Source organism: Stenella coeruleoalba, assembly GCF_951394435.1.
Source record: "Stenella coeruleoalba genome assembly, chromosome: 12".
Lineage (NCBI taxonomy): Eukaryota > Metazoa > Chordata > Mammalia > Artiodactyla > Delphinidae > Stenella > Stenella coeruleoalba.
In genome coordinates this window covers 83,693,080-83,714,051 of record NC_137158.1, presented here as the reverse complement: position 1 = coordinate 83,714,051, position 20,972 = coordinate 83,693,080, and the positions used below count along the sequence as shown (strand labels likewise).

The following is a 20,972-nucleotide window of genomic DNA, read 5'->3' as shown; positions in this document are numbered from 1 at the left end:
TCTATTTACACTGTTGTGTTAGTTTCAGGTATATAGCACATCTGATTCAGATGTATATTCTTTTTCAGATTCTTTTCCCTTATAGGTTATTACAAAATGTTGTGTATACTTCCCCATGCTATACAGTAGGTCCTCACTGGTTATCTGTTTTATATACAAGGACATTCTTATTTTAATTGATTCATTTAATTAATTCAATTGTGATTAATTTAATTTGGTTTCATTAGTCTCACACTAGAAGCTTTGGTTGGATTTTGACCTATGTTAACATGTTTTGTAATGAAACATGTGCCTTGCTAAAGTGCTGGGCATGGAATTACAGCCTAAGAGATGAACAGGAATACTTGGGACATTCTACAAGGGTAGTTGTTAGTGGGGAATGAATCTGTACCTGTAGAATTTGCAGGGGGGGACTAATAAAAATGAAAAATAAAAATGTGAAATAGTCTACATAAACACAGACCCTGACATGGAAAATTGTTCTACAATTAGAAAATGCCAGAGATTGATTTTCAATAATTATTCCCCCTTGCTGTTTAATTAAAGTGCGTTCTCAACTTAAAGGTCATGGTGGATTGAGTTTTTCTAGATGATAGTCAGTGAGACTGTGTTTGGAAACAGCTCTTGAATCTACCTATGGCTTAAAGGATTAGGGAAGAGAGAGAGGAAAATGTTCTAGTTCTGCTACTGCGCCCTGGGGAGGTGAAGTATATTTCACTTACTGCCAGTGAAGAGGAGCAAGTTAACCAAAAACAGACATAAAGGGTGTTGAGACTGGAGAACGGTTGGTCAAGTTTAGATTTGCGATATTTTATTGTGGGAGACCACATTCTATAGGGACTGTGGGAGCACAGCTGCGTAGAGAAAGAAGTGCATCCAGGTTTTCATAAAAAGCCCAGAATTAACAGCAATATTATAATGTGTGCATTCTATATCATTGGCTCTCCTTCTGTACCAGAAGTGGGAGGTTACAAACATCAGCTCTTATAATTCCACTGCATCAGAAGGTGAGCTTCAGGAAACCTAAAGCTTTCTGATCCCTAAACATTCAGGTGAGTGCCATAGCAGTCGGAGAACTGCTCACAGTTTCCAAACTCCAAATTGTGCATTGTGATTCACTCATACGTTGTTACTTAGGAACTAATAGGCTATTTGATACTGAGCCACCTAAAGGAAGAGCGCAGGATCCCTTAAGGTTTTGTGCCGTTTAGGTGGTCCTGAGCTGCAGCCAGATCCACTTTCATATTGAGAACAGGGAAACTGCACTGTGCGCCCTTAAACATTGGCTTCATGCTGCCATTCCAGGCACTCGCCGCTTCAGTGTCAGAATGTGGGGTTGACATGTTGCCTGTACTTACTGAGTCCGGATGCACCCACAAAATATTAGCAAATTGGGAAATTGGATGCTCAGTATTGAGGCTGACAATATGCAAATATTGTTTTTTACAATAAAAATCACAAAAAAGTAGTGTCTTTGCTTGCATAGCACTAATTAGCTACATCTAGCACACATGTTCATATCTATATCCTGTGCTTCTGAAGCAATTTTAAAATAAATAAAAATTTCATAGTGAAGTATAACCACATACTTCGAAATGCACTGGTTAGGAAATGTATATATACACACACATGTTCACAACACAGTGCAAACTATTCCATAACTAGAAACGCCAACATTATCTTCCAAGTTGACCACTAAATATATATTATTATCAAATACCCTCTAAAACTTTGTGTAAGAAGTTAAGAATGCCCTGAGATTTAGATATGTTCTTTTTTTTCCCCATTTTTATATTCTTAGGTGTGTTCTTAAACTGGACATTTGGAATATTGAAAACCTGAGGCAGTAACATGAAGGGTCCAGTCGACTTTTACATCTTCCTGGGGCTTTTAAATAAATTGCATGGGACTCAAAGAATTCTGCCCTTTATTCATTGAATAGAATAGAAACTTCCCAATACCCTACTCAAATATTTAGGCTGTGAAAATAAGATATCAACCTCTGAAATATATTGAGGATCAAAGACCCTGAAGGATAGGATATCTTCACTTTGGGAAAAAAAGGATATCCCAAGATTGTATAATGCTTTACTTCTTCCAAACCCTTTTATCTAGTGGTTCTCATCTGACTCCCTAATAGCTGTCTTCTTTCATGCTCTAGTGTTATAATCGTGTAGCCCCACCTCTCTTTTCTTATGGATGAGAGGAAAGAGAGATACACATAATGCTCTTGTGAAGCATATGTGAAGATAACCTAGTTTAAAATACATCCATTAAAGGAAGTTCTGCAACCTCTATCCATCCGTCACCTATTCAAGTATGTAATCAGAAAGGCGTTTCTCATAAGCTATTTGCTTGAAATTTATCACACTAGGATTTAAGCTTACTCTTTTCTTATTTTATCTTTTATGGAAGCGAAAGAAGTCTAGTCACTATTTTTTATATTGTTTTCCTAAACTCTCAAGGTCAAGTGTGCCATTCCTAGCTTTCTCTTTCGGAGACTAATCCCCTATTTAGTCCTCTCCTGCGGCTCGTCTTCCTCTCTAGTGGCCCACTTCTAAGGAGAGATCTCACAGTTGCAGGAAGAGATCTCCTACTCTACAGTCCCTCTGTTGTTTTTAAAATTTTTTTCAGAACAGTCAAAACTTTTCATTTCATGGAGTCTTAAGCCTCAAAACGCAATGCTTTTGAATGAGGTTACCGGGTGAGCTTACATTCATTTCCATGGTGAGATGCATGCTCTTCCTGAGACTGCATTTGAATTGGGGAAGACATTGAAAGCCTAAGAGGGTGGTTACCAGGTACGCCAAGAAGTGGGCAAAGAGCAAGGAAAGTATACAGTAGGGAAAAAATTTCCATTTATCCCTGGACTGTTCCTCATTAGATCAAAACAGTATGGGGACTGTTTCTTTTTACTCATTGTTTTAGAGAGACCTCCCTGATTTCAGGTATTTGGGATAAATTTCCTTGGTTTCGAGTACGTATGTTCTGCCACCACGTGCCTCCCTCTGACCTTCTCAGTCCCTGATTTAGTCAGCCGAGGCAGTGCCATGCTTTTCAATTCCATCCTCCCTTGACAGAGGCAGGGGTGGTCATTAGGTAGGACAGTGGGGTGGGAACACATTCAGGATGCCACCTTGGCCAACCTGGGAATCTCTGGCCTCTGATTAACCCAGGGGTTCTCAAACTTCACTGCACATTGAAATCCTGGGGAGGTTTTTTAAAAGGTGCTGATGCCTGGTCCCACCCAAGGACAACTGAAAGTGAATTCTAAGGATGGGGCCAGGGCATCTGTGAGGTGGGAAAGCTCCCAGGAGACTCTGATACACAGTGACATCAACATCCAGTGAGCACAGGAAGCCCCCATTTCACAAAGTGCCAATTCCATTTTATCCTCAGAGCGCTTCTGCCTGAAATGTTTCCTTAGGTTGCATTGAAATCTGCAACTCTTTTCCTCATACTAGCTAACAGGGAGCCCCTCAGCCACACGACACCTAAAAGTGTGAAATGTAACTACTGATTCTAAGAAGAATCGGTCTGTGGGACTCCCTGAAGGGAACTAGAAAGTTACATGTTCCTCTAGTTCTTAGACAAAACTGAGGATTGGAATGTGATGGACATGGCATGACTGTCAGGAATTTCTTATTTAAGGAAAGGAAGTAATACTAACCTTCCCTACAGGTAAAACTTTTTTTTAAAATCTATAGTGACTTTACTCAAATGGAGAAAAGCCAAGTTGGTTCAGTGTGTAGTTATCAATGTACATTATATGCCTAACTGCTTTTAAAATAATAAAGGGCATTCATGTTATGCACATTTACCCCAATTAAAAATAAAAAAGGGCAAAATTATGTGAAGTGCATCTCTTTAGTATTTCACTGTTTTGATTTTTCTGAAGTCAGATTCATTATACAGTTGATCTGCTATGACCCTGGTTCCTTCATAATCCAACCTCAAAAGCTTTTTTATTGTTGAACATTTAATCCAGTGTTATAAACTATGTATATGCAATGAATAATCTGATAAATGGAGACCTCTGTGATCTTTATTGCATTACTTAGTAAAAGCAAAGAGACTTCCTGTGTCTCAAGGAGTGATATTCAGACACAGCTCTGATTCTAAGCGCTATGTTATGCAGAATGCTCAAGGTGACACCACTGGGTTTGGATGTTGTTTCTTTTTTTCTTTTCCTTTTCATTTCTGTCCTTTGAGGATGCCCTTCACAGAAGTGCAAGGGCTTGTACGAGGATTTCTAGGCTTCTCCATCAGCTGTTATTGCCTGTAGCTAATCTAACTGTGGTACATGGTAAATACTTTCCCTTGCAGGAGAAGGGCTTAGAGCTATTTCTGTGCATTGACTGAGCACATTAGGCTAATATTTAACCATTTGAAACTTTGGGAATTGGACGTACATCATTTATAGCTATGCAATTAATTATATACAAGTATTGCATATTTATATACAAGTATTTCCAAAAAATTAAGTCTGGGATAGAAAACCTATCATAAGTGGTTTAGTGATGATTAAATTTGGGAAAGCTCAAATTGTTCATGATACTTATTAATTTTAAAAGACGTGGTTCTTCCAATATTAGAAATAAATGGGAGGGTTTCTGACACTCCATTTCAAGTTTATTTTGAAGGCTAGAGTTACAGACTCCAAAATTCCTATTGATAGTCATAATTAGGTGCAACTTTTAGCAAAGACAGAGGATTTTGAGTGTCCTTTCCCTGAGCATTTGAATACAAAAAGGTGCCCCAAACTTGCCAATTTCATTATTCGGTCAGCCTATATTAAACTACCACCTGGAAGAGTAACTAAGTTACTTATATTTGCCCCTTAAAATGAAACCTATTAAGGTAAAACACCTATTCCCCTGTAAGAAATGGAGGAAGAAATAAGCCATTATTTGTTTAGATAATTAAGAAGAGAAAAGAAATCTGTCTCTTCAAAAAGAATAAAAAATGTTAGTATTGTTCTGTGGAGGACACATTTAAAACGATATTGTAATTGGTTTTCAAAAATCCTTAGGACTGGTTTTCCTTCTGTTTTGTAGGTTCTTTAAATCATCTTCTTTATATACGTATGTGTTTTTCAAATTCTAAAGACTTAACATCTGTTTTTATTATTAGAAAAATATTTTCATATAATCAGAAATGTATAATTTTTAAAATCAAGGACAAAAATTTGCCAGGGTTGCTAAAGTCAATTTCACTTGAAACCCGGTGGTGATATGTACTCACTTTTCTTATAGCAGCTTCTCATCTTTTCTCATCCTGTAGTCATTAAGATGAAAGGTTTTGCTTCCATATTCACAGCTTCCCTTCACAAAGATCCCCAGGAAGACCAGAATGTCAAAGCTTGCAAAAAAATATTTTAAACCACTACCTGCTTATGTCTTTGGCTCTTTCTTGATCTCGTTCAAGTTTTGGAGCTAAGGAGAGGAACATGTACTGATTTTAGCGACAGAGTAATTATCGGCCCCGTGCTCATCTGACGGGTGATTATAGTCTGCATTTTGCTGTTTTGAGTGTTTCTTTAAAAACTTAGTCTGTAAGAGGAGATTGTTTTGTGTTTTTACTATGTTTTCTCCTTCTCGGTACTTATTTTAAGACTCCAGTTCCTCTAGTTATTTTTTTCCCTAGAGCAATATTTCCATCTTAAAGTCGTGCTTCCACAGCTTGAGCATTCCGCATACGTTAGAGGCAAATCTGGCTTTAGCGCTTGCCATGCAAAACCCACACGATACCCAAATTCCTCCAGCATCTTTATTTCCCTTTTCCTTTATAGGATGCTGTCTATTGACGTGGAGAGAGGCAAAACATAGAAAGTTGGAGAGAGAGAAAAAAATTTAGCACAAATTCTGGATAATTCATAAATTGGCAAACTCCAAAAATACTGTGTTCAGAGTGTAATGACAGTCAAACTTCATTATTCATGGATTCTGCATTTACAAATTTGCCTATTCGCTAAAATTTATTTTACCCCCGAAATCAATCCTTATGGTGCTTCTGTGGACATCTCTGATACCCCCAGAGTGGAGAAAATTTGAGCTGTATGATGTGCCCGTTCCCAGCTCAGGTCTAAGGCAGCAACACTCTGCCTTCTTGTTTCAGCTCTCAGACTGTAAAACAGTGTCCTTTTCACAGTCTATTTAGTGCCACATTTTCCACATTTTTGTGCTTCTCGGTGGTGATTTTGCTGTTTAAAATGGCCGCTAAGCATAGCACTGAAGTACCATTCAGTGTTTCTAAGCACAGAGGGCTGTGATGTGCTTTGGGAAGAAATATATCAATACATGTGTTAGAGAAGCTTCAGTAGGCCTGAGTCAGAGTGTTATTGACCATAAGCTCATTGTTAATAAATCAACAACATGTATTAAATAAGGTGAACAGAAACACATATAAACAAGGTTAACGTATCAACTGGTTGATAAAAATGTAATGACCAGAGGCTCACAGGAACCTAACCTGGTATTTCCCCTGGGAACAGGGTTCCGGTATTTGTTCATTGAGTGGTGCAGTGACTTTATGGAACATAACTGCTGCAAATCAGGAGAATCAGCTGTATGTAAATGTATATCGCATCGTACAGTGTTTGGGTTTTGAAAAGTGGGCTTTTAAATCAAAACTTAATAACTGATTTATAATTTAAATGTACCAGACTTCTTCTTTTAAAGAATATCATTGTTAAATTTTTTGCAAACTAAATATTTACTCTCAATTCTTCGTATCTGTTCTGCACATGCAAATTTTCACCCATCAAGTTCCTTAAAACATAGTAAACATGTGTTAACTGCACTGATGTAGCCTGGACCCATTTGTAGTACAGGCTCCAGAGTAGCCCTACAGGACTCAACAATCCAGATGCAGAAAAGCCTGGTCCCCGTGTCAAGTAGATACTTCTCCTAGATATTGGTTATATTGCTTTCGGCCCCAGCCTTTCTTCACCCTCAACTTCAGAAAAAAAAGTATTCAAAAGCAGAATTCATGGATTAAGGGTATCCGACAGAGAAAGTAGAGCTGGTCCTGCCGTGAGTTCTGGCAAACCTGGAGAGGGCTGACTGCAAAGGCCGAGCCTGGGAGGAAAGACTCAGGCCCAAGAGGTTGTTCATTCAGTCACTGAGCTCAAAAGTGAGAGGTTAGGGTCGAAGGCTGCAAAGAATATGATTGGTGGAATAAACTACAGGTTTATAAGTTCCCCAGGTAAGGCAGTTAGCCGTGAAGCAGGTTAGGTATGGATCTAAAACCATGAGCATCAGGCATCTTCCAGGTTCTTCGTCTTATAAGGACTCTGGGAGCTGCCCATAAAGGAGTCTGGACTCTTGACATTAGGGTAGAGTTCAAATTCAACCTCAGGTTCAACTGTAGATCCCCCACATGTTCCACTACACACCAGAGCTCTCCTTTTGACCCAAGGGTAAGGAAGGCCCATAGCAGTGCCTGCCATTGCCAGGACAGTCGTCTCTAAATGGACAGGCCAAGAGTGTGGCAGTGGACAGTCTGGTGGAAGCAGATGGCACCAAGCAGTAATGACTTCATCTTTTAGGGAACATTTTACAGTCTAACCACTTGGTTATACGAGGAAATTAGAGCACGGAATCTCCTCCTCCACTGCAAGACAGACTGTTCTCATTCATTCAATCCTAAGTTAAATCTTTTATTCCTTCCCCGAATTATTTTAATATTTTTAAAAAAACACTCTGATGAATGTTTAAAGTAGGGCATGAAAACTATGCATGTTTCAAGAGCACAACTAGCAAGTTAACTCCCAGGAAGGCTTTAACTGAGTACACTTGGTGCATGCTGGGATTGTAAGCAAATGGACCCACTGTTTTCAATGACCCAGTGGTTTCTTGGCATAGAAAATAATAATTTTTATTTAAAATGTCTTTTGGGACTTCCCTGGTGACACAGTGGTTAAGAATCCCCCTGCCAATGCAGGGGACACGGGTTCGAGCCCTGGTCCGGGAAGATCCCACATGCCTCAGGGCAACTAAGCCCACAGCTACTGAGCCTGCAGTCTAGAGCCCGTGAGCCACAACTACTGAGCCCGTGAGCCACAACTACTGAAGCCCACGTGCCTAGAGCCCGTGCTCGGCAACAAGAGAAGCCACCGCAATAAGAAGCCCACATGCCGCAACTAGAGAAAGCCCGCGCGCAGCAACGAAGAGCCAACGCAGCCAAATGTAAATAAATAAAACAATTTTTTTTAAAAAAAAGCTTTTGACAGTCTCTATAGGTGCTGAACAGTCCAGAAATTCATAAATTTGAACTTTTCCTTCAGAATCGTTATATAACTTAGAATGGCTAAGCTAAGGCAAAATTCTGTGTGTTAAGGTTAATCATTAGAAAATAAAGTATTAGCAGTGGAACGAGTTGACATACAGAGCATTATAGAAACACTTGATTGAAACCGATATAAAAACAATAACTTTTAGGCCAGCCTTGAGGGAACGGGGATCTGGATTCACTTTTTTGTGGACAATTTAATTCTCTCTCTGATGCAAACAAACATCAAGTCAAAACTTGAACACACAGTGAATGCACTTTAGGGACTGCTGGGAGAGTATGAATTAAATCGAGGAAATCAGGGAGTGCTATATTAAATTTTTCTTTGACCGAGAAGAGATTATCTTCATAGTCTTTGCACTCAAAGAAATAAAGTGAGAAGGCAATAAGCTTCCAGTCTCCCTTGGTGATCTCAGGCCAGCTCTGCAGACTAATCTCCAAGCAAATTGCCAGTCGTATGTAGAATTGTTTTCTTGGAAGCAGAAGCTGAGACTTCTGTGTCTTTCTCCATGTCTTAAGTTGAGCTTTGTGCCACATAGAAGGACCGCTATCAGTTGACATGTCTTGGCCTCAGAACTTGACATTCCAGAGAGCATGGGCCACAGTCCACCTGAGCCCATGCAGCAAAATGCTGGATTACTCACTCACTGTCTTATTGTCTGTTTCACCCACAAAAAAATGTAAATTCTTTGAGTATAGATATGTCCATCTAGCTTACTATTTTTTATTCTAGGTGGTATTTGCACCACCTAGAAAAGGACCTGCCCATAACATGAACTTAGTATACACTCGCTGAAAGAAAAGTACTGGGTACAGAACTCAGAGCAAGTGTGCTTTTGGTGGCGGCAAATTTGAAGTTTATAAATGAGTGAAATTTATGTTTTAAAAACGTTATCGTTTTCTTATTTTAAAAGTCTTGCATGAACTTACAGGTTTAGTAATGCTTTTTGATGAAACCCATTTTTAGGAATATATAAGCATAAGAACATAGTCTCTTACAAGTGTTTTGATATACTCTTGATATACTTTGATATATTTTGTAATATACTCCCTTCTGGTCCTATTATCCTCCCTACTATCCCTGGGGAAAGGGGAAATCACAATGTCATCACTTCTTCCAAAATAACCAACAGGGAAACTTTCCCCTAACAAGTGAATGACAGGCTGGGTTCAGTCCCAGGGCGGGGGGCTGAAAATCATCAGAAGTTCACTAAGCACCCACTGATGGTGTTTACACACCATTTCCAGTTTCTGTCTCCTTCGTCAAGAAGTCAGCATAATTCACAGAAAAGCAGTGCAGCTCAAAGACTAAGATGAGTTGTGAGCGATAGGAATTCTGGCTGGAGGCAGAGAGTTGAACGGCAGGAATAGGAATTAGAGGAAAAACTTTTTTAAAGATTGAAGAGAGAAGGAAATGAAGTTCACTTCACGTGGATTGGAGATATGAAATTTTTTTTTAAATGGAAACAAGAGGTAGAAAGGGGCCAAAGGAAAATATATTATGAAACAAGCCATATTACAATTTTACCTTTAACATTCTTCAATTAATGATTAAAGTGGGGTGCCACAGTGCACAGATTTCCATTGGAGAGCAGACACCCAAGGATACCTGATGTCATTAACTACATGTCATCAGGTTCTAAACATAGGAAAATATGCCTGATAAATACCTGAGAAAGATATATCTTATTTGAATATTTTTTGTTTTATCCTTTTAAAAATAGTATTGTCCATTCCGTTTCTACTACCCAGACATTTCTTCTTAATTCAATTTCATTCAGTGTAATTGTTTTTCAATCTCGCGAACGTGCACAGCATAGGGGGAGCTATAAGAAACCTCCTTTGTCTTCAGTGAGTTTACTTTGTCCTCCAGGAAGTAAGACAAGTAACAATAGCTGTGGCTACAAGATCACATGTGGTTCTTGCTATAGTCGTGGTGTGTGCAGTGCTGTGGGCTTAGAGGGGAGGCCTACTGGGGAAACTGAGGAAACCTCACAGAAGAGATGGCATGGTTTGCTTTGACAGGGAGTCTGGATTAAGTGCCTTTCAGGTCAGAGTAACAGAACTAGTGAAGACTTGAAAGCAGAGAGTTCAGGTTCCTCTCTCATAATTCTGATTTAACTGGATCCCTGTGTGTTGATAGGTAGTCGTTTGAAAAAAGATTAGAAAATTTTGGCAATTCTCTGGGGTTGTTTAATACCAATCTAAGGAGTTTGAAATTTATTCTAAAGATCATGGGAAGCCACTGGGTAGATCAGATCGATAACAAGAAAACTCACTAACAATTTTTCCTGTGATTCATGCTTTTTAATGTTTATTCAGTGTTAACAAGTTGTCAAGGTTTTAAAAGCATTATAAGGTGTACATAAGTCCTACTCGAGACATTTAGAACTTGAACTAAGTAGAAAACAAGGACGTAAACACATGGGAAGGATGGGGGAGAAAAGAAATGAGGAAAGACAGATATTACATGTCATGGCACCTACACTGTTTCCTCCATCCGATGACGCTGCATGGAGAGCCATTAAATATACCAAAATCTTGCAAAGTTCTCTAGGCCTCCAATGATAAACACAGAGAACTACAGCTAAAAGGTGGTATCGATAATTAAATGCTAATGACCTAAACTCCCAGGAACTTCAAAGCCGATCACAAATTTTCATCTCTCAAAGACACTATTTTCATACAGTGAGATCCAGCGCCACAAAATCATGGACGATCAACAATTTATCCAAAAAATTTCTAAAATAGATATAATATTTAGTCATTAGGCTCTTGCTCTATATAAGAAAGAAAAAAACAATACTGGGGGCATCATATGTATATATTTGAGCACGATGGTAATGTGTTTGTGCCAGTTAGGTTTCTAAAGAAGAGCTTAATTAGTGGGTTGTTACTAGTAAGAAAATGGTATATATCAAGTTTTCAAATTGAGGTTTCAATTACTACTCTTCTAAGTTGTTCACCAGGAGGAATATGCAAAGATGCTGCAAAGGTGTGCATCTTTGTAGTTCTGATACTAAAGAAATCAAGTGATGGGTCTCACGAGTCTTCAAAGGACCCTACGGCCAATCTGGCAAAAGTGTATGCAGACAGTCAAGGCAGTCTCCAATGGTAAAGCTCAAGTTTCTCCATTCGAGGACACCCAGGTCGTCCAAAGTCTCCTTCTCCAAGCAGAGAAACATGGCGTTTACTTTCCATTGCCATTAATATTTAACAAAAGAGAAGGCAGGATGCGATGAAGTAGAAGGCAGTCAGGTGCTCACCAGCTAGATTGTCACGGATCCATACGTGCGGGAGCGCTGACCATGGACGAAACGAGCAGTGCTGGCCTCCTCGTCCCAGAGCACCTTTGTGGTTGATGAGCATTTGCGCAGTCCTTTATGTGAAGATCATTCCACACAGGGAGCTGCGAGGCCTGATGGGGTGTTACCACCAGATGAAGTAAAAGAATTGCCTGGTAAAATACTGGCAAAACCATCAAAATTATACATGTTTCAATAGAAAACAAACAAACAAGAGTTTTTCCATTGTCTCAATACATTGAGATTATGTTACCACCAGCCTTGAGAACAAACTGATTTCAGTTCCCAAAGGCTTCTGATCCCTAATGAAGGAATTGTAACTCAATTGCTATTCAACTAGATGCAGATACCATATAAGTGATGCATGACCCTTCTGTTCTGAAAAGAAATTCATTTCTCAGTTGTTTAATGATGCCTTGAAGTCTGTAAAGTGCTGCATAGGAATAGTTGGTATTTTTCATAGAAGCATTTTCTATGACCTAATATAGAAAACTTATTGAAATAATTATGGTTTTGTCACTGAAACTTTTATATGCCAAATTATCTCATTTTTTGGAAATGTTTTATAGATCTAGAAATCTACATTTGTGTTTAAAATGGTGGTTATTTCCAGGTCATTATTATATACATTTTCCAAATATTGGGCATGTTTTTCTTTAATGAGGTGTATAACAGATTTTCTTGGCCCTGGAATAGAGAGATACTACACAAAGCTTTGGATATAACGTTGTGAATATTATGATTTATATCATGTGACAAATTTCTTAGCCACTTGGGATGAAAAACTGACTATTGGTCATTGATTGATAGGAACCAATAAGTGGATTTTCTCCTGAAATATTTTTTTAATGCTTTCTCCAGATGGACATAATTCTTAAACACTCTTAGACCAGTTTCAACAACAATTACCTAACATCTTGTATCTAACATCTTTTTTCCTAAAAGGAATGAGAAAATTTTCATTATTTTGAATATGTACTCTTTAGATGCATTCTTATTTTTACCTTTAAATATGGACATCCCCGTGCCAACACTGACAATCCAATCTCTCCCTTTAACCCTTTTGTTTTTATGTAGGTAATTCAGTTATACAAAACCGAAATGAAGAATTTGTGTTCCTTTGCCACTTTCTCATTTGAGTCCTATATTCTTTCACTTAAATCATTGCCACTGTCTCCTGGCTGGTATCTTTGCCACCACTCTTTCCTTACATCCATCTTTCCACACCACTGCTAGAGTTATCTTTCTAGAACCCCACCAGCCTATAGCTGTCAACTTAGTCATGTTTCAGCCGTAAGTCAAAAATTTCAAAGCTCCCCTTCTTCAATTTTGGGAACCCTCTGAGTATGTTCCACAAGTACCTGAGAACAGATTCACTCCAGTTAGCCACACGCTACCCTGCCAAGCACTGCAGTTTCCACTAGATAGACAAGCACCCTGGGCTGCTAGAATGTCAGAGCCCCTTGGAGGGACAGGAAAGAGAATGACAGAAAGAAGGACCATCCCCGCCTTGTTGTACCCTCTGTTAGAGGGGTCCCAGAGTTGAGTAGCACATGCCACTTGTTTTGCAGATTAGGATGAAATCACTTTTCCCCACTTCCACTGTCCTGTCTTCCCAGGACTCCGGCACACATATCTGGGGGACCAGGTAGAAGAGGGACTTGAGTTGTTGTCACTGGGCTGTTCTCAGAATCACTACTCCTCGCAGCTCTTCAGGCCTTCACTGCTGAGTGACCTTGACCGCAGCCTCTTTCCCTGCGGCGTGAGGGACCTGCACCCCCAGGATGTCAGTGTCAGTGCCTCTGGGGCCCTCGCTGGGGAGTTCCGGGGCCAGTGTGGGCCCGCCACGCTTCCCCTGAAAACTGCTGCTGCTCCTGTTGCTTTTAGGACAAGAGGAGACTGTAAAGAGCACCTACCCTGCGCCGGGCGTGCACGTTGAACCTTCTGATTGTCATTTTGTTTAGATGCACAACAGCTTTGCTGGGGACAATGTTGTTTCCTTTGGACCGTCGCGGTAACCGAGGCGCGAAGTAGTGAAGGACTTCCCTCGAGGCTCTGGGTCCATCCTGAGCATCTCGCCGTCCCTTTCTGGGCCACGGAAGGGCGGCCCTTTATGCCAGGCCCGCGTGTGCCCCTCCCCCTGCGGTTCTCATCAGGCTTCCCCTCCCACAAAACATTCCTCTGCTCTCTCCTATGACGCCGGGTGTTTGGGAATGAGAATCTTAAAAACAAACAAACAGAAGACCTTTCACTTCACCTATAACGTCACTCTCCTGAATTTAGTACCTAGAATTCCAACCCCACATCCTCTTGACCTCGCTTTTCCTCAGGCTTCAGCAGATGGCTCAGTGCAGCCTTTTCTGGAACCCTAATGGTGCTTTCCTCTGTCTGTGCACTCTAGTCCTGTTCGTCCTGTTATCATGATGCACATAGTGACCTGGTTTTGCGTTTTGGTGGGTACACATTTTAAACCACAAGGTGCAAGAAATGCCAAACTTCTTGATATTCTTAAAACCAAATGAAATCTGACTCCAGGCTGACCAAGAAATTCAGCGTCAGTACTTACCAGGGCTCTCTTTTTCTCCCTTCCATCACCAAGAGTCTTGAAGGCCTCTTTGGTGTCTGAAGAATCTCCCTATGTTGCCGTATTCTAAGTCCACGTGTCCCAGGGTGGTCTGTTCTGCTGCCCCCATGCTGAGTGGAGTTGCCTTTGCAGGACCACCTGAAGCCTCCCTCAGACTCTTCCCAGGAAGCTGATCCTAGGATGTGAAACCCCTGGGCCTTTCTCATTTTGGAAGAGTCTACCATCTTTATCCTTTCCACTTCCTTCCCCTCAGTGCCACTGTCTCTCTCCCTCTCCCCTCCAGGACTCCCAGAATTCTCAGTGAATTTGGGATTCCGCAAGGAATAGGAGAGTGGACGCTCGTCACTGGCAGCCGTCCTTTGTTTTGACCCCCGCAGCATAAGCACCCTCTGAGGCAGGTGCAAAGGGTCGCTGCCATTTTGGAATGGAGAAAAGGAAGCTCAGGTGGACAAAAGGTGGCTCAGTGCATCATCCTGCCCCACGGGCCGCAGGTCAGAATGTGAAAGCAAAAGTCCCCAGCATGGAACCAGACTGTAAATGGTGACCTGAGTGTCTAACTTTAAAATAAAATTCATCAAATAGCACTGTAGGAAATTATATGCCTTTTCAGTTATATTGCCACGTATAACCCTTGCTATGAAAGTATTCTTTAAATAATACTTCTAGAGACAATCAGAAAAAAAACATTTATTTTGACACTTTTAGTTGTAATTGAAAAAGGTAAAAAATTTGATGACTCAGAACTTATGTACCTTTGTAGATTTTCCAGTAATCACGAGGAAAAACTCCAAATAACGAATTGCAATTAGTTGCTGTCAAGAATTATCTTTTGCCTTTTGACCACAAGTATATACCCATCTTTAAATAAATCTTGACAACTTGTCAAGGTCTTGACAGAGAGTAGTCAGAATGAAAGACATCTTCCTGAGTGCTGTAAGAGCTGATGATTTTTTAATAGATACATTTTTAAAACATCATTTTTTTAATTCTGTCCTTTTTCCATTTTGTGATTTTTTTTTTTGGCCAGTTTTATTGAAACCTCCATTTTCATTTTGTACATTTCCGCAAGGAATCTGCTTGGTACCATTTTTTTTTTGGTTTTCAGCATGAAAAACAAAATCATTCCAGGATGTTTGCACAGCAAGAATAGGGCTTCCCAGAAACCTGCAGCAGCTGACAGTCAGCCCTGCTTTTGTTCCCTGTGGGATGGGAACGCTCTTCTGAGAAGGTGACTCCCCTTTGCACTCCAGTCTAATGACAGCCGAGACATTAAATTAGCAGATGCCATTTTAATACTCACTGTAGCACTGGGCAGCGTGCTCATTGCATTAATCAAAGTGTCACCTTATTCCATCACCGAAGGGCACCCCTCATTTAGGCAGATACTCCAATGGGTGCTGGAGGACCGTAGCGGAACTCAGCGGTTCCAGGGATGTCACAGCTACCCACTGCCCAGCGTGGCAACGATTTACAGTTGTTTTGGATAATAGTCCATATGGAGATATTTATTTGTTTATTAAAGTATGTTAACCTAGCTAGCAATCGGAAAATGGAACTGTTCAGCAGATTTATTTCCTGTAGTTTAGTGATCCAGCCTAATTCATCACAAATACTGAGTGCTCTAGTTAAAGTGAGAGTGGAGGGGTTCTTTGACATCCTTTACTACGTGTCACTGCATTTCCATCTCTTGATCAGAAAAGTTATTTAGAACAACAAGATGTTTTCCTATGCTGTCCCCAGCAACAAGGCCAACTATACTGGAATCATTCCTCTTAACAATAAGCTGGTTCTCAATAGAAAACATTGAAAAACATTTTTTTCTATTTCTAAAAAAGGTATGAACCTAAACTAAAGGTATCTATTATTAAAACTTATTTCCCCATTTTTTTTTTTTTTTTTTTGGTGCTTTTATATTGTCCAGAGTACTCTAGGTTAGACTTGAACTCCAGCTTGCCAAGGAAGAACCCAAGTGGGAAACACTTCAGAGGCCACTAGGGAAGGGAGGGCGATGGAACTGGAACATTCTGACTGTAACCTGAGAACAGGACTCCCCCTAAGGGCCACTCGAGGGGTCAGAACCACAGCTGACCTGGTGTATTCAGCTCAGCTCAGCCCTGCTGAAGAAGCTGCAGGGTTTTCCTCCAGGCCAGTCTTGCAGGCATCTTTAACAGCCCCAGGAGACAAGCCTCAGTAGAATGTACTTGCCTTGAAAACACAGAACATTGCAACTCACTGTACTTGTCCTTTAGGCCTTGAAGCTGCAGCAGCTCACATCCACCAGGCCCAAACCCACCACGGGCTGATGCTCCTTAAGTCTTGGTCCTGATTCAAGCTAGAAGTTAATGAAGGATAACTGTTTGCTAGGTGTCACTGTGGCACAAGACGCTGACATCTGGGGCCATGTCTGCATATATAATAGACTTATGTTATGGCGGGTGTGTGTGTGTGACCTTTCTTCCCTTAAATACCTCACTGATTCACATGTAAAAACTTCTATTCAGGGTCACCAATTAGCAGTGTATCATGAAAGGGATGTGCTTTCCTTTGTGCATTTCTTTCCAAGTCTGAAATTATTTTTTTAAATAAAATCAGGCACCAAAATGAAAGTGGCGTTTTAAAGGGTTTGTTCCCCTGTGTAAATGCCGCATGAGGTCTGGCTTCAGAAGCTAGGACCTACTACCATTCCTAATAACTTATATAGCCTTGTTAGTACCATTATTTTAGTTGTCCCCACTTTAGACATGAAAAAACTGAGCCTCAGAAATTAAGAGGTCTACTGACTCACACAGCTAGCAGTGCTGAAGCCAGAATCACAACCAGACTTCTCTCCAGTTGACCTTGAGCACCGTGACCTTGAGCATCATGATAGCCTGTGTTCTACTCAGAAATTGATTGTTTACATTTCTTAACTTTCTTGTGGGCATGTGGTTCACTAAGAAAAACACAATTTAGTATTGCATTTTATCATAGTATCCCCGATAAATAGTGTTTTAGACTCTAAATCAGCATCTTTCATTTCTTGACTCTTGACTTTAAGGAGAATTTTAAAAACAAAAGTACATAATCCCATTAAAAATAGAGCTTTTCCACTTTTTGCCTCGTAAAGCAAATAATTTGAATTTCATGATAAGGATAAGGTATCTTGAGGGTTTTAAACTAGCATTTTTGACTATTATCCATAAGTAGCCAAGACCCCTGAGAGCACTTCTTTAAAAAAATTTTTTTGCCCAGTTTCCTTCACTACAATGGAAAAGTTTTCATTTTCTTTTAGAAACAGTTCATGGGATTCAGTCCAAGTACCCAAATGTTAGTTAAGCCCAAGATTCGTAATAACATTTCACTTTCTCCTCTCAGTTTCCTGAGGTTGATGGTCACCATTTAGAATTCTTTAAATTTCAACTTTAAGAGACTTAACATCATGTTCAAATTTCAATAGATGTTTTCGGTGCACTCTTTTGGTATCAGTAATAGAAGTTTCCACTTAACGGTTTAGAAAGCCCTCTTGCCTACACTGTCTCATTTGAAATTGTAGGAATGCTGGCTTTATGCTACCACTTTACAGCTAAGGAAACCGAGGCAAGGAGACAGGCAGTGATTTGCTTGACTCAGGCAGCTATGAAGTCGCGAACCTGAGACTCAGTTCTAGCTCATCACTTTCTGTATGCCTGTTCTTCGTGGTGTCAGGCGGGGGTATCATTAGACACCAGGCGATTTTGTGAATAACCACATCTTTCTCAACACTCCTTCCCCTACCTTATCCTCCCCACCAAACACTTCTCCAAGGCTAAGTTTTTGTTGGAGAGAATTATTTTTTTCTCTTCTATATCAGCCCACTTTTCCAGATCAGAAGAGACACAATCCAGTTGTGTTACCCTTGTTTCCTGAATAACTCACATGAAATTGTTCTAATTGGTTTACATCTTTTTATCTAGGTGAAAATACCTTAATGAAAGGAATCTGGGGCGTCTTGCGAAGTTGCAAGAATTGATGCAAAATAGAGCACAGGAGCCAAAGCAAACATATATTCATTAAGGGAAGTTTGCAATTATAGTGAGCTGAGCGGTTTTGTGCACTCTGCTTGAACATGATAAAGGACTAGAGATTACTTTAGCATAATTTCAGACAAAGCTACTTAAAATACTAATTACACCACCAAGGAGCTTTTCTTTCTTATCCGTAGTCTGACAGAGCCAGTATTTTTCCTGGAATGTTCTTTCCTGCTTGTGTCCCATTCCATCCTTCAGAATTCCGTCACCAAATCTTAACAGCAACGCCCTAAGTGAAACTAGGTAACTGAGCTCTCAGAACAGGTCAGTTCTTTCTGGGCCTCCCTCTCTAGGGCCGGGACTGGCAAACTTTTGCTGTAAGGAGCCAAATAGTAAATATTTTAGGCTTTGTGGGACATATGGTCTCTGACTCAGCTTCTCAACTGTGCTGTCACAGTGGGATAGCAGCCCTAGATGATACTAAATCAGTGTCTGTCACTGGCTCCGAAAACACTTGGAAGGACACTGAAATCTGAATTTCATATCATTTTTACTTGTCATGAAATAGTGTTTTTTAAATTTTTTTCCCAAACATTTTAAGAAATAAAAAGCATCCTTAGCTCTTGGGCCGGCTTGCTGACCTCTGCTCTGAGGCATATCAGCTGGTCTTGGAAATGGCCAGTCTTAGGAATTGCTACACAGGAGCTTTCTGTGTCTTCAAATACTGATCTGTTGAGCTCCAGGTTATACAAATCTGTGACACAATGGTCCCTGATTTAAAAGAAAATTTAAAAATCCTTGTTTGAGAAATACCTTTAGATACTCCAATGGTACCTATTGATACTACTCCAATGGATTCTAGTAGGTATTACTCTAATAGTACCTATTAATAATACTCCAGTTGATTCTAGTAGATACTACTCTAATAGTATCTATTAATATTGCTGTAACAGATACTAGTAGCTAATACTCTAATAGTATCTATTAATACTACTCTAATAGATACTGGTAGATACCACTCTAATAGTACCTATCAATACCACTCCAATAGATACCCATAGATATTACTCTAATATTATGTATTAATGTGGCTTTGACAGATACTATTAGATACTACTGCAATAGCCTTTCTTCTGTTGGGTAACTAAGTACAAAACTGGGCAATGACTCTTTTTCACACCTTGTAGCTGCTAGTGGCAACAGACCGTACCCAGACTCTACAGTCTCAGAAAGTTCTGTAGCCCAAGAGAGAAAATTGTTTTGGAATTGTAGTTGCTGTCAAGTACTACCCATTTAGGTCTCAGAGTATTTCTCCTAGGTCACATAATTCAAGAAACGGTGAGGAGAGGTTAATTCAAGACTTAAGCAGAGCTCTTGCTAAAGGTCATTGTGCCCTAAAGCAACATTACATGACCACTGCAAACACTATCTACATTTCAAACGTATTTTCAAATTTATTTTTTTAAACATCTTTATTGGAGTATAACTGCTTTACAATTGTGTGTTAGTTTCTGCTGTATAACAAAGTGAATCAGCTATACATATACATATATCCCCACCTCTCCTCCCTCTTTCATCTCCCTCCCACCCTCCCTATCCCACCCCTCTAGGTGATCACAAAGCACCAAGCTGATCTCCCTGTGCTATGTGGCTGCTTCCCACTAGCTAGCTATTTTACATTTGGTAGTATATATAAGTCCATGCCACTCTCTCACTTTGTCCCAGCTTACCCTTCCCCCTCCCTGTGTCCTCAAGTCCATTCTCAACGTCTACGTCTTTATTCCTGTCCTGCCCCTAGGTTCTTCAGAAACATTTTTTCTTTTTTTTAGATTCCATATATATATGTTAGCATACAGCATTTATTTTTCTCTTTTTTTTTTTTAATTAATTAATTTATTTTTGGCTGTGCTGAGTCTTCGTTTCTGTGCGAGGGCTTTCTCTAGTTGCGGCGAGCGGGGGCCACTCTTCATTGTGGTGCACGGGCCTCTCACTGTTGTGGCCTCTCTTGTTGCGGAGCACAGGCTCCAGACACGCAGGCTCAGTAGTTGTGGCTCACGGGCCTAGTTGCTCCGTGGCATGTGGGATCTTCCCAGACCAGGGCTCAAACCCATGTCCCCTGCATTGGCAGGCAGATTCTCAACCACTGCGCCACCATTGAAGCCCTATTTTTCTCTTTCTGACTTACTTCACTCTGTATGACAGTCTCTAGGTCCATCCACCTCGCTACAAATAACTCAATTTCATTTCTTTTTATGGCTGAGTAATATTCCACTGTATATATATACCACATCTTCTTTATCCATTCATCTGTCAAAGGACACTTAGGTTGCTTCCATGTCCTGGCTGTTGTAAACAGAGCTGCAATGAACATTGTGGTACATGACTGTTTTTGAATTATTGGTTTCTCAGGGTATATCAATCAATGTGATAAACCATGTTAACAAATTGAAGGAGAAAAACCATATGATCATCTCAATAGATGCAAAATTCAACACCCATTTATGATAAAAACCCTCCAGAAAGTAGGCATAGAGGGAAGTTACCTCAACATAATGAAGGCCATATATGACAAGCCCACAGCCAACATCATCCTCAATGGTGAAAAACTGAAAGCATTTCCTCTAAGATCAGGAACAAGACAAGGTTGTCCACTCTCACTGCTATTATTCAAATTTACTTTTACAGCTACTCTCCTAGGTGTTTTCAATACATGTAAAGCACAGTCTTCACAAAAAGGCTTCTGTAGGAACTGTAAAACATTTTATGTCTTTATTTTTAAAAGTCCTTTGTAATTCCTTGACGACA

General features: G+C 40.1%; 1 protein-coding gene across 17 annotated transcripts in view; it reads left to right on the top strand.

Moving 5' to 3' along the window:
- The window catches only part of AGPAT4 (1-acylglycerol-3-phosphate O-acyltransferase 4), a 1,412,586-nt gene that overhangs the window by 952,125 nt on the left and 439,489 nt on the right, over positions 1–20,972 (top strand). The window lies entirely within an intron of this gene.